This window comes from Gorilla gorilla, chromosome 2 (assembly GCF_029281585.2).
Source record: "Gorilla gorilla gorilla isolate KB3781 chromosome 2, NHGRI_mGorGor1-v2.1_pri, whole genome shotgun sequence".
In the NCBI taxonomy this organism is placed as follows: domain Eukaryota; kingdom Metazoa; phylum Chordata; class Mammalia; order Primates; family Hominidae; genus Gorilla; species Gorilla gorilla.
Genome location: NC_086017.1, coordinates 211,545,261 through 211,557,916, shown reverse-complemented (window position 1 = coordinate 211,557,916; position 12,656 = coordinate 211,545,261). Strand labels below are relative to the sequence as shown.

The 12,656-nt window shown below is 57.2% G+C and overlaps 1 long non-coding RNA gene across 3 annotated transcripts in view; it reads right to left on the bottom strand.

The window, feature by feature from the left end:
- LOC134758145 (uncharacterized) overlaps window positions 1-10,573 on the bottom strand; it is a 45,936-nt gene extending 35,363 nt beyond the window's left edge. For 2 of the 3 annotated variants that reach the window (XR_010133089.1, XR_010133088.1), the window contains exons 1-3: window positions 10,353-10,571; window positions 10,068-10,125; window positions 9,742-9,974 (exon numbers count right to left, since the gene is read on the bottom strand). This is a non-coding gene — a long non-coding RNA (uncharacterized lncRNA). Of the gene's footprint in view, window positions 1-9,741; window positions 9,975-10,067; window positions 10,126-10,352 lie in introns of all 3 variants that reach the window. The other variant, XR_010133091.1, reaches the window with a different exon arrangement.
- Between the last annotated feature and the right edge of the window lie 2,083 nt (window positions 10,574-12,656).

The following is a 12,656-nucleotide window of genomic DNA, read 5'->3' as shown; positions in this document are numbered from 1 at the left end:
AAACAAACCTAACCCTCGGCCCCGACCCTAAAACAACCCTAACCCTGGTCCCTGGCCCAGAACCCAAAACAACCCTAACACTGGGCCCTGGCCCTGACCCTAAAAAAACCCTAACCCTGGGCCCTGGCCCTGAACCAAAAACAACCCTAACCCTGGGCCCGGGCCCTGACCCGAAAACAACCCTAACCCTGGGCCCCGGCCCTGGCCCTAAAACAACCCTAACACTGGGCCCCGGCCCTAACCCTAAAGCAACCCTAACCCTGGGCCCCGGCCCTGACTTTAAAACAACCCTAACCCTCGGCCCCGGCCCTGACCCTAAAACAAGCCTAACCCTGGGCCCTGGCCCGGACCCTAAAACAACCCTAACCCTGGACCCTGGCCCTGACCCTAAAATAAACCCAACCATGGGCACTCAACCTAAAACAACCCTAACCCTGCGCCCTGACCCTAAAACAACCCTAACGCTGGGCCCTGGCCCTGACCCTAAAGCACCCCTAAACCTGGGCCCTGGCCCTGACCCTAAAACAATCCTAATGCTGGGCCCTGGCCCTGACCCTAAAACAACCCGAACCCTGGGCCCTGGCACTAAAACAAGCCTAATCCTGGTCCCTGGCCCTGACCATAAAACAACCGTAACCCTGGGCCCTGGCACTAAAACAAGCCTAACACTGGGAGCAGGTCCTGACCCTAAAACAACCCTAACCCTGGGCCCTGGCCCTGACCCTAAAACAAGCACAACCCTGGGCCCTGGCCCTGACCCTAAAACAACCCTAACCATGGGCCCTGCCCCTGACCCTAAAACAAGCCTAACGCTCGGCCCTGGCCCTGACCCTACAACAACCCTAACCCTGGGCCCTGGCCCTGACCCTAAAACAACCCTAACCCTGGGACCTGGCCCTGACACTAAAACAACCCTAACCCTGGGCCCTGGCCCTAAAACAAGCCTAACCCTGGGCCCAGGTCCTGACCCTAAAACAACCCTAACACTGGGCCCTGTCCTTGACCCTAAAACAAGCCTAATCCTGGGCCCTGGCCCTGAACCTAAAACAACCCTAACGCTGGGCCCTGGCCCTGAGCCTAAAACAAGGCTAACCCTGAGCCCTGGCCCTGACCCTAAAACAACCCTAACCGTGGGCCCTGGCCCTGACCCTAAAACAAGCCTAACCCTGGGCCCTGGCCCTGACCGTAAAACAATCCTAACCCTGGGCCCGGGCCTTTACCCTACAACAAACCCAACCCAGGGCCCTCACCCTAAAACAACCCTAACCCAGGTCCCTGACCCTAAAACAAAACTAACCCTGGGCCCTGACCCTAAAACAACCCTAACCCTGGGCCCTGGTCCTGATCCTAAAACAAGCCTAAACCTGGGCCCTGGCCCTGACCCTAAAACAACCCTAACCCTGGGCCCTGGCCCTGACCCTAAAACAACCCTAACGCTGGGCCCTGTCCCTGACCCTAAAACAAGCCTAACCCTGGGCCCTGGCCCTGACCCTAAAACAAGCCTAACCCTGGGACCTGTCCCTGACCCTAAAAGAAGCCTAACCCTGGGCCCTGGCCCTGACCCTAAAACAACCCTAACGCTGGGACCTGGCCCTGACCCTAAAACACCCCTAAACCTGGGCCCTGGCCCTGACCCTAAAACAATCCTAATGCTGGGCCCTGGCACTGACCTAAAACAACCCTGAACCTGGGCCCTGGCCCTGACCCTAAAACAACCCGAACCCTGGGCCCTGGCACTAAAACAAGCCTAATCCTGGTCCCTGGCCCTGACCATAAAACAACCGTAACCCTGGGCCCTGGCACTAAAACAAGCCTAACACTGGGAGCAGGTCCTGACCCTAAAACACCCCTAACCCTGGGCCCTGGCCCTGACCCTAAAACAAGCATAAACCTGGGCCCTGGCCCTGACCCTAAAACAACCCTAACCATGGGCCCTGTCCCTGACCCTAAAACAAGCCTAACGCTCGGCCCTGGCCCTGACCCTACAACAACCCTAACCCTGGGCCCTGGCCCTGACCCTAAAACAACCCTAACCCTGGGACCTGGCCCTGACCCTAAAACAACCCTAACCCTGGGCCCTGGCCCTAAAACAAGCCTAACCCTGGGCCCAGGTCCTGACCCTAAAACAACCCTAACACTGGGCCCTATCCTTGACCCTAAAACAAGCCTAATCCTGGGCCCTGGCCCTGAACCTAAAACAACCCTAACGCTGGGCCCTGGCCCTGAGCCTAAAACAAGCCTAACCCTGGGCCATGGCCCTGACCCTAAAACAACCCTAACCGTGGGCCCTGGCCCTGACCCTAAAACAAGCCTAACCCTGGGCCCTGGCCCTGACCCTAAAACAACCCTAACCCTGGGCCCTGGCCCTGACCCTAAAACAAGCATAACCCTCGGCCCTGGCCCTGACCCTAAAACAACCCTAACCCTGGGCCCTGACCCTAAAACAACCCTGACCCTGGGCCCTGACCCTAAAACAACCCTAACCCTGGGCCCTGACCCTAAAACAACCCTAACCCTGGGCCCTGATCCTAAAACAAGCCTAACCCTGGGCCCCGACCTTAAAAAAACCCTAACCCTGGGCCCTGGCACTAAAACAAGCCTAACCCTGGGCGAAGGTCCTGACCCTAAAACAACCCTAACCCTGGGCCCTGGCCCTGACCCTAAAACAAGCCTAACCCTGGGCCCTGGCCCTGACCCTAAAACAAGCCTAACCGTGGGCCCTGGCCCTGACCCCAAAACAACCCTAACCCTGGGTCCTGGCACTACAACAAGCCTAAACCTCGGCCCAGGTCCTCACCCTAAAACAACCCTAACCCTGGGCCCTGGCCCTGACCCTAAAACAACCCTAACACTGTGCCCCGGCCCTGAGCCTAAAACAACCCTAACCCTGGGCCGTGGCCCTTACCCTAAAACAAGCCTAACCTTGGGCCCTGGCCCTGACCCTAAAACAAGCCTAACCCTGGGCCCTGGCCCAGACCCTAAAACAAGCCTAACCCTGGGCCCTGGCCCTGACCCTAAAACAACCCTAACCCTGGGCCCTGTCCCTGACCCTAAAACAAGCCTAAACTTTGGACCTGGCCCTGACCCTAAAACAAGCCTAACACTGGGCCCTGGCTCTGACACTAAAACAACCCTAACCCTGGGCCCTGGCCCTGACCCTAAAACAACCCTAAACTTGGGACCTGGCCGTAACCTAAAACAACCCTAACCCTGGGCCCTGGCCCTGACCTAAAGCAACCCTAACCCTGGGCCCTGGCCCTGACCTAAAGCAACCCTAAACCTGGGCCCTGGCCCTGACTCTAAAACAACCCTAACCCTGGGCCCTAGCACTAAAACAAGCCTAAACCTGGGCCCAAGTCCTGACCCTAAAACCACCCTAACCCTGGGCCCTGGCCCTGACCCTAAAACAACCCTAAACCAGGGCCCTGGCCTTGACCCTAAAACAACCCTAACCCTGGGCCCTGGCCCTGAACCTAAAACAAGCCTAACCCTGGGCCCTGGCCCTGACCCTAAAACAACCCTAACCCTGGGCCCTGGCCCTGACCCTAAAACAAGCCTAACCCTGGGCCCTGGCCGTGACCCTAAAACAACCCTAACCCTGGGCCCTAGCCCTGACCCTAAAACAAGCCTAACCCTGGGCCCTCGCCCTGAACCTAAAACATCCCCAACCCTGGGCACTGGCCCTAACCCTGACCCTAAAACAACCCTAACCCTGGTCCCTGGCTCTGACCGTAAAACAAGCCTAACCCTGGGCCCCGGCCCTGACCCTAAGACAACCCTAACCCTGGGCCTCGGCCCTGACCCTAACACAACCCTAACCCTGGACCCCGGCCCTGACCCTAAAACAACCCTAAACCTGAGCCCCAGCCATGACCCTAAAACAAGCCTAACCATGGGCCCTGGACCTGACCCTAAAACAACCCTAACCCTGGGCCCTGGCCCTGATCCTAAAACAAGCCTAACCCTGGGCCCTGGCCCTGACCCTAAAACAACCCTAACGCTGGGACCTGGCCCTGACCCTAAAACACCCCTAAACCTGGGCCCTGGCCCTGACCCTAAAACAATCCTAATGCTGGGCCCTGGCACTGACCTAAAACAACCCTGAACCTGGGCCCTGGCCCTCACCCTAAAACAACCCGAACCCTGGGCCCTGGCACTAAAACAAGCCTAATCCTGGTCCGTGGCCCTGACCATAAAACAACCGTAACCCTGGGCCCTGGCACTAAAACAAGCCTAACACTGGGAGCAGGTCCTGACCCTAAAACACCCCTAACACTGGGCCCTGGCCCTGACCCTAAAACAAGCATAACCCTGGGCCCTGGCCCTGACCCTAAAACAACCCTAACCATGGGCCCTGTCCCTGACCCTAAAACAAGCCTAACGCTCGGCCCTGGCCCTGACCCTACAACAACCCTAACCCTGGGCCCTGGCCCTGACCCTAAAACAACCCTAACCCTGGGCCCTGTCCCTGACCCTAAAACAAGCCTAATGCTCGGCCCTGGCCCTGACCCTACAACAACCCTAACCCTGGGCCCTGGCCCTGACCCTAAAACAACCCTAACCCTGGGACCTGGCCCTGACCCTAAAACAACCCTAACCCTGGGCCCTGGCCCTAAAACAAGCCTAACCCTGGGCCCAGGTCCTGACCCTAAAACAACCCTAACACTGGGCCCTGTCCTTGACCCTAAAACAAGCCTAATCCTGGGCCCTGGCCCTGAACCTAAAACAACCCTAACGCTGGGCTCTGGCCCTGAGCCTAAAACAAGCCTAACCCTGGGCCCTGGCCCTGACCCTAAAACAACCCTAACCGTGGGCCCTGGCCCTGACCCTAAAACAAGCCTAACCCTGGGCCCTGGCCCTGACCCTAAAACAACCCTAACCCTGGGCCCTGGCCCTGACCCTAAAACAAGCATAACCCTCGGCCCAGGCCCTGACCCTAAAACAACCCTAACCCTGGGCCCTGACCCTAAAACAACCCTGACCCTGGGCCCTGACCCTAAAACAACCCTAACCCTGGGCCCTGACCCTAAAACAACCCTAACCCTGGGCCCTGATCCTAAAACAAGCCTAACCCTGCGCCCCGACCTTAAAAAAACCCTAACCCTGGGCCCTGGCACTAAAACAAGCCTAACCCTGGGCGAAGGTCCTGACCCTAAAACAACCCTAACCCTGGGCCCTGGCCCTGACCCTAAAATAAGCCTAACCCTGGGCCCTGGCCCTGACCCTAAAACAAGCCTAACCGTGGGCCCTGGACCTGACCCCAAAACAACCCTAACCCTGGGTCCTGGCACTACAACAAGCCTAAACCTCGGCCCAGGTCCTCACCCTAAAACAACCCTAACCCTGGGCCCTGGCCCTGACCCTAAAACAACCCTAACACTGTGCCCCGGCCCTGAGCCTAAAACAACCCTAACCCTGGGCCGTGGCCCTTACCCTAAAACAAGCCTAACCTTGGGCCCTGGCCCTGAACCTAAAACAAGCCTAACCCTGGGCCCTGGCCCAGACACTAAAACAAGCCTAACCCTGGGCCCTGGCCCTGACCCTAAAACAACCCTAACCCTGGGCCCTGTCCCTGACCCTAAAACAAGCCTAAACTTTGGACCTGGCCCTGACCCTAAAACAAGCCTAACACTGGGCCCTGGCTCTGACACTAAAACAACCCTAACCCTGGGCCCTGGCCCTGACCCTAAAACAACCCTAAACTTGGGACCTGGCCGTAACCTAAAACAACCCTAACCCTGGGCCCTGGCCCAGACCTAAAGCAACCCTAACCCTGGGCCCTGGCCCTGACCTAAAGCAACCCTAACCCTGGGACCTGGCCCTGACTCTAAAACAACCCTAACCCTGGGCCCTAGCACTAAAACAAGCCTAAACCTGGGCCCAAGTCCTGACCCTAAAACCACCCTAACCCTGGGCCCTGGCCCTGACCCTAAAACAACCCTAAACCAGGGCCCTGGCCTTGACCCTAAAACAACCCTAACCCTGGGCCCTGGCCCTGAACGTAAAACAAGCCTAACCCTGGGCCCTGGCCCTGACCCTAAAACAACCCTAACCCTGGGCCCTGGCCCTGACCCTAAAACAAGCCTAACACTGGGCCCTGGCCGTGACCCTAAAACAACCCTAACCCTGGGCCCTAGCCCTGACCCTAAAACAAGCCTAACCCTGGGCCCTCGCCCTGAACCTAAAACATCCCCAACCCTGGGCACTGGCCCTAACCCTGACCCTAAAACAACCCTAACCCTGGGCCCTGGCCCTGACCCTAAAACAACCCTAACCCTGGGCCCTGTCCCTGACCCTAAAACAAGCCTAACGCTCGGCCCTGGCCCTGACCCTACAACAACCCTAACCCTGGGCCCTGGCCCTGACCCTAAAACAACCCTAACCCTGGGACCTGGCCCTGACCCTAAAACAACCCTAACCCTGGGCCCTGGCCCTAAAACAAGCCTAACCCTCGGCCCAGGTCCTGACCCTAAAACAACCCTAACACTGGGCCCTGTCCTTGACCCTAAAACAAGCCTAATCCTGGGCCCTGGCCCTGAACCTAAAACAACCCTAACGCTGGGCCCTGGCCCTGAGCCTAAAACAAGCCTAACCCTGGGCCATGGCCCTGACCCTAAAACAACCCTAACCGTGGGCCCTGGCCCTGACCCTAAAACAAGCCTAACCCTGGGCCCTGGCCCTGACCCTAAAACAACCCTAACCCTGGGCCCTGGCCCTGACCCTAAAACAAGCATAACCCTCGGCCCTGGCCCTGACCCTAAAACAACCCTAACCCTGGGCCCTGACCCTAAAACAACCCTGACCCTGGGCCCTGACCCTAAAACAACCCTAACCCTGGGCCCTGACCCTAAAACAACCCTAACCCTGGGCCCTGATCCTAAAACAAGCCTAACCCTGGGCCCCGACCTTAAAAAAACCCTAACCCTGGGCCCTGGCACTAAAACAAGCCTAACCCTGGGCGAAGGTCCTGACCCTAAAACAACCCTAACCCTGGGCCCTGGCCCTGACCCTAAAACAAGCCTAACCCTGGGCCCTGGCCCTGACCCTAAAACAAGCCTAACCGTGGGCCCTGGACCTGACCCCAAAACAACCCTAACCCTGGGTCCTGGCACTACAACAAGCCTAAACCTCGGCCCAGGTCCTCACCCTAAAACAACCCTAACCCTGGGCCCTGGCCCTGACCCTAAAACAACCCTAACACTGTGCCCCGGCCCTGAGCCTAAAACAACCCTAACCCTGGGCCGTGGCCCTTACCCTAAAACAAGCCTAAACTTGGGCCCTGGCCCTGACCCTAAAACAAGCCTAACCCTGGGCCCTGGCCCTGACCCTAAAACAAGCCTAACCCTGGGCCCTGGCCCTGACCCTAAAACAACCCTAACCCTGGGCCCTGTCCCAGACCCTAAAACAAGCCTAAACTTTGGACCTGGCCCTGACCCTAAAACAAGCCTAACACTGGGCCCTGGCTCTGACACTAAAACAACCCTAACCCTGGGCCCTGGCCCTGACCCTAAAACAACCCTAAACTTGGGACCTGGCCGTAACCTAAAACAACCCTAACCCTGGGCCCTGGCCCTGACCTAAAGCAACCCTAACCCTGGGCCCTGGCCCTGACCTAAAGCAACCCTAACCCTGGGCCCTGGCCCTGACTCTAAAACAACCCTAACCCTGGGCCCTAGCACTAAAACAAGCCTAAACCTGGGCCCAAGTCCTGACCCTAAAACCACCCTAACCCTGGGCCCTGGCCCTGACCCTAAAACAACCCTAAACCAGGGCCCTGGCCTTGACCCTAAAACAACCCTAACCCTGGGCCCTGGCCCTGAACCTAAAACAAGCCTAACCCTGGGCCCTGGCCCTGACCCTAAAACAACCCTAACCCTGGGCCCTGGCCCTGACCCTAAAACAAGCCTAACCCTGGGCCCTGGCCGTGACCCTAAAACAACCCTAACCCTGGGCCCTAGCCCTGACCCTAAAACAAGCGTAACCCTGGGCCCTCGCCCTGAACCTAAAACATCCCCAACCCTGGGCACTGGCCCTAACCCTGACCCTAAAACAACCCTAACCCTGGTCCCTGGCTCTGACCGTAAAACAAGCCTAACCCTGGGCCCCGGCCCTGACCCTAAGACAACCCTAACCCTGGGCCTCGGCCCTGACCCTAACACAACCCTAACCCTGGACCCCGGCCCTGACCCTAAAACAACCCTAAACCTGAGCCCCAGCCATGACCCTAAAACAAGCCTAACACTGGGCCCCGGCCCTAACCCTAAAGCAACCCTAACCCTGGGCCCCGGCCCTGACCTTAAAACAACCCTAACCCTGGGCCCCGGCCCTGACCCTAAAACAACCCTAACCCTGGGCCCCGGCCCTGACCCTAAAACAACCCTAACCCTGGGCCCTGTCCCTGACCCTAAAGCAACCCTAACCCTGGGCCCTGTCCCTGACCCTAAAACAAGCCTAACCCTGGGCCCTGGCCCTGACCCTAAAACAAGCCTAACCCTGGGCCCTGGCCCTGACCCTAAAACAACCCTAACCCTGGGACCTGGCCCTGACCTAAAACAACCCTAACCCTGGGCCCTGGCCCTGAATCGAAAACAACCCTAACCCTGTGCCCGGACCCTGACCCGAAAACAACCCTGGGCCCCGGCCCTGACCCTAAAACAACCCTAATCCTGGGCCCCAGCCCTGACCCTAAAGCAACCCTAACCCTGGGCCCTGACACTGACCCTAAAACAACCCTAACCCTGGGCCCCGGCCCTGACCCTAAAACAAACCTAACCCTGGGCCCCGGCCCTGACCCTAAAACAACCCTAACCCTGGGCCCCGGCCCTGACCCTAAAACAACCCTAACCCTGGGCCCCGGCCCTGACCCTAAAACAACGCTATCCCTGAGCCCCGGCCCTGACCCTAAAACAACCCTAAACCTGGGCCCCGGCCCTGACCCTAAAACATGCCTAACCCTGGGCCCTGGCCCTGACCCTGAAACAAACCTAACCCTGGGCCCTGGCCCAAATTGTAATGAGGTCTGTTGGGCAAAATTCCATATAAGCATAGTATAAATTAATAAAGCAAATCGTGATAAATTAGTACGATTGACTTTCTGGAGTTTCTGACAATATAAGTAAGGAAAGTGCAGAACACAAAGACAGAGAGTAAAAAGAGAAATTAGGAAAGCATTCTACATGTTTAATAGGAAGACACTGGCCGTGTTCGTGCAGCGGCAGTATGTCGTGACATGACATACTTTGGAGAGAAGTTAACAGATGAGGAAGTTGATAAAAATCGTCAGAGGAGCAAAATACTGGTAGCGACACTCAAGTAAACCACGAAATTTCCATAACTTATGTCAGCAAAGTGGGAATATTGTACAGTGTGTGTTGAAGTTCCTATACAACATTGTTTATCTGCCGTTTGTTTGTTTGTAAGCAATGTATATACTAACAGTTCTTCTTGCTGTCAAAAGAATATGTGTGAATAAGTCATTTTAACTTATTCTTCTGTTTTTCTTTTATCTTCCTGCCATCATCCCACAGCCTTACTTTAGAAATTTTTTCTTTAGAAAATTGAACAAGTGCTCCTTGTGGTGGCACATACCTCGAGGATGGGAGGCAGGGGTGGAAGGGTCACTTGAGGCCATTAGTTTGACAGCAGCCTGGCCAACAAAGTGAGACCCCATGTCTGCAAAACAATGTAAAAATTAGCCAAGTATCATCATGTATACCTACAGTCCCAGCTACCTCAACTTACGGAGAAAGTTCAGGGCCTGGAGATAAGGCTGGGCGGCAGGAGCTGGGTCTAAAGAGGCCATTGGAACGATGGAGCTGTGCCTGTGGAGGCTGTTGTGAGGCAGTAGGCTCATCTGCGGAGACTGCCGTGAGGTAGCCTATGGGCCTAAATAGGCCATTGTGAGTCATGAGCTTGGTCTGTAGAGGCTGACTGGAGAGAGTTCTGGGCCTGGCGAGGCTGCCGGGAGGTAGGAGCTGGGCCAAAAGATTTAAGCACATTTACGTTGATTAGGCACTTCATTTCCATTATTACACTGGAATATATAATAAAATAATTATAGAACTCACCATAATGTAGAATCAGTGGGCGTGTTAAGCTTGTTTTCCTGAAACTGGATGGTCCCACCTGAGCGTGATGGGAGAAAGTGACAGATCAATAGGTATTAGATTCTCATAAGAACAGCGCAACCTAGATCCCTCACATGCACGGTTCACAACAGGGTGCGTTCTCCTATGAGAATCTAATGCTGCTGCTCATCTGAGAAGGTGGAGCTCAGGCGGGAATGTGAGCAAAGGGGAGTGGCTGTAAATACAGACGAAGCTTCCCTCACTCCCTCACTCGACACCACTCACCTGCTGTGTGGCTCCTTACGGCTCCATGGCTCAGGGGTTGGGGACCCCTGCTCAAGTGCATCCAAAGCGACCCTTCCCACACCAGTCTTCATAGTAGTCAAGTGCAGCAACCACTTAGCTCCCAAGGTGTGTGCCTCAGCTGGCATTTCATCACAATCAACAATAAGTGGTAGCTTGAGTCGTTGTGAGGTCACTTCCTGGAAATCACCCTAACCCTGGGCCCCGGGCCCTGACCCTAAAACCCTAACCCTGGGCCCCAGGCCCTGACCCTAAAACCCTAACCCTGGGCCCCGGTCCCCGACCCTGAAGCCCTAACCCTGGGCCCCGGGCCCGGACCCTGAAGCCCTAACTCTGGGCCCCGGTCCCTGACCCTGAAGCCCTAACCCTGGGCCCCGGGCCCTGACCCTGAAGCCCTAACCCTGGGCCCCGGGCCCGGATCCTGAAGCCCTAACCCTGGGCCCCGGGCCCTGACCCTGAAGCCCTAAACCTGGGCCCCGGGCCCTGAACCTGAAGCCCTAATCCTGGGCCCCGGGCCCTGACCCTGAAGCCCAAACCCTGGGCCCCGTGCCCTGACCCTGAAGCCCAAACCCTGGGCACCGGCCCTGACACTGAAGCCCTAACCCTGGGCCCCGGTCCCTGACCCTGAAGCCCTAACACTGGGCCCCGGGCCCTGACCCTGAAGCCCTAACTCTGGGCCTCGGGCCCTGACCCTGAAGCCCTAACCCTGGGCCCTGGCACTAAAACAAGCCTAACCCTGGGCCCAGGTCCTGACCCTAAAACAACCCTAACCCTGGGCCCTAGCCCTGACCCTAAAACAAGCCTAACACTGGGCCCTGGCCCTGACGCTAAAACAAGCCTAACCGTGGGCCCTGGCCCTGACCTACAACAACCCTAAACCTGGGCCCTGGCCATGACCCTAAAACAACCCTAACCCTAGGCCCTGGCCCTGACCCTAAAACAACCCTAAACCTGGGACCTGGACTTGACCTAAAACAACCCTAACCCTAGGCCCTGGCCCTGACCTAAAACAATCCTAAACCTGGGCCCTGGCCCTGACCCTAAAACAACCCTAACCCAGGGCCCTGGCACTAAAACAAGCCTAAGCCTGGGCCCAGGTCCTGACCCTAAAACAACCCTAACCCTGGGCCCTGGCCCTTTCCCTAAAACAAACCTAACCCTGGGCTCTGGCCCCGACCCTCAAACAACCCTAACCCTGGGCCCTGGCCCTCACCCTAAAACAAACCCAACCCTGTGCCCTCACCCTAAAACAACCCTAACCCTGGGCCCTGACCCTAAAACAAACTTAACCCTGGGCCCTGACGCTAAAATAACCCTAACCCTGGGCCCTGATCCTAAAACAAACCTAACCCTGGGCCCTGGCCCTGAACCTAAAACAACCCTAAACCTAGGCCCTGGCCCTGACCCTAAAACAACCCTAACCCGAGGCCGTGGCCCTGACCATAAAACAACCCTAACCCTGGACCCTGGCCCTGAACCTAAAACAACCCTAACCCTGGGCCCTGGCCCTGACCCTAAAACAAGGCTAACCCTGGGCCCTGGACCGGACCCTAAAACAACCCTAACCCTGGGCCCTGGCCCTGACCCTAAAACAAGCCTAAACCTGGGTCCTGGCCCTGACCCTAAAACAACCCTAAACCTGGGCCCTGGCCCTGACCCTAAAATAAACCCAACTATGGGCACTCAATCTAAAACAACCCTAAACCTGGGCCCTGACCTAAAACAACCCTAACCCTGGGCCCTGACCCTGAACCTAAAACAACCCTGACGGTGGGCCCTGGCCCTGACCCTAAAACAAGCCTAACCCTGGGCCCTGGCCCTGACCCTAAAACAACCCTAACCCTGGGCCCTGACCCTGAACCTAAAACAAGCCTAACCCTGGGCCCTGGCCCTGACCCTAAAACAACCCTAACACTGGGCCCTGGCCCTGACCCTAAAACAACCCTAAACCTGGGACCTGGCCCTGACCTAAAACAACCCTAACCCTGGGCCCTGACCCTGACCTAAAACAACCCTAAACCTGGGCCCTGGCCCTGACCCTAAAACAACCCTAACCCTGGGCCCTGGCACTAAAACAAGCCTAACCCTGGGCCCTGGCCCTGAACCTAAAACAACCCTAACGCTGGGCCCTGGCCCTGAGCCTAAAACGAGCCTAACCCTGGGCCCTGGCCCTGACCCTAAAACAACCCTAACCCTGGGCCCTGGCCCTGACCCTAAAACAAGCCTAACGCTCGGCCCTGGCCCTGACCCCAAAACAACCCTAACCCTGGGCCCTGGCCCTGACCC